The sequence below is a fragment of the Populus euphratica genome, unplaced genomic scaffold, assembly GCF_000495115.2.
Source record: "Populus euphratica unplaced genomic scaffold, PopEup_1.0 scaffold1515.1, whole genome shotgun sequence".
Classification (NCBI taxonomy): domain Eukaryota; kingdom Viridiplantae; phylum Streptophyta; class Magnoliopsida; order Malpighiales; family Salicaceae; genus Populus; species Populus euphratica.
This window is the reverse complement of record NW_011501368.1, coordinates 33,744-35,258: the sequence shown is the minus strand read 5'-3', so window position 1 is coordinate 35,258 and position 1,515 is coordinate 33,744. Positions and strand designations below refer to the sequence as shown.

General features: G+C 35.3%; 1 pseudogene; it reads left to right on the top strand.

Annotated features, from left to right (window-relative positions):
• The first annotated feature begins 308 nt into the window (after positions 1 to 308).
• On the top strand, positions 309 to 1,163 carry LOC105117769 (uncharacterized; annotated as a pseudogene).
• The last annotated feature ends 352 nt before the right edge of the window (positions 1,164 to 1,515 follow it).

The window sequence follows — 1,515 nt, the reverse complement described above, 5'->3', positions numbered from 1 at the left end:
TGACCATGAATTTTTAATTAGATGAAGAAATTTTATATAAAAGGTCATTTGATGGGACTCTGCTCAGGTGTCTAAATGAAAATGAGATTGAACAAGCATTAAAAAATGTCCATTAGATGATTTGTGCTACACATGCCAATAGGCATACAATGACAAAACAAATACAAAGGTCTAGATATTTCTAGTTGACCATGGAGAGAGATTGTATAGACTATGTTAGAAAATGCCATAAGTGTCAAATATATGGTGACAAGATAAATACGCCTCCAATGCCTCTGTTCAATATGATCTCGCCTTGGCCTTTTGATATGTAGGGCTTGGATGTTATAGGGCCAATTAACCCTAAAGCAAGCAATGAGTATAAATTCATTTTGGTTGCCATTAACTACTTCACCAAATGGGTAGAAGCCAATTCTTATGCCCATGTAACGCAGAAAGTAGTCAAGAGATTCATTGAAAAAGATTTGATATGTCGTTATGGTTTGCCAACAAGATTGATAACTAATAATGCTCAGAGTTTCAATGGGAAGCTGATTGACAAACTGTGCACCAAATGGAAGATTAAACACCTTAATTCTTCCCCTTATAGACCGAAGATGAATGGGGCAGTCGAAGCAGCTAACAAGAATCTCTAGAAGATTATCCATAAAATGGTGGTCACCTACAAGGATTGGCATGAGATGCTCCCATATGCACTTCATGTGTACCGCACCACAATTAGAACTTCTACAAATGTAACCCTATATTCTTTAGTATATGGAATGGAGGCGGTTATGTCCTTAGAAGTAGAAATCCCATCACTACAAATCCTGAAGGATGTAGAACTGGACGAATCAAAATGGGCAAGGTTGAGATTTGAACAACTAAACTTGATCGATAAGAAAAGACTAGCAGCTATTTGCCATCACCAGTTATACCAAAGCAGGATAGCCAAAGCTTACAACAAGAAGGTCAAACCAAAGGTGTTCAAGGAGGGGGATTTGGTGTTAAGGAAGATCTCACTAGCATCAAAAGAAGATCGAAGTAAGTGGGCACCAAACTATGAAGGGCCATATGTGATGAAAAAGGCTTTTTATAGAAGGGCTTTAGTTCTGACTAATATGGATGGAAAGGATGTACCTAGACCTGTAAACTTAGATGTTGTAGAGAAGTACTATGCCTAATGTATTTACCCTTATGAATCAATAAAATTGAAGTTTGGCCAAGATTTCTTTAGTGTGTTTCCCCTAAAAATAATGCATGATCCCATGTTTTGATAAAGATTTTTGGGAATTCAAAGTTTTAGTACAAAACTAAAATCAAATTGGTGCTTGTTCTAATAAACAAGTTTTGAAAATTCAAGTGATATCCTAACACTTAAAAAAAAGAACTTGAAAAGACAACCTAAACACTGTGAAATAACTTTAAAGCTGAGTTCTAACTGCATGAATAATGAGAAACCATTTTTGAAAAGACAACCTAAACACTATGAAATAACTTTAAAACTAAAATCAAATTGGTGCTTGTTCTAATAAA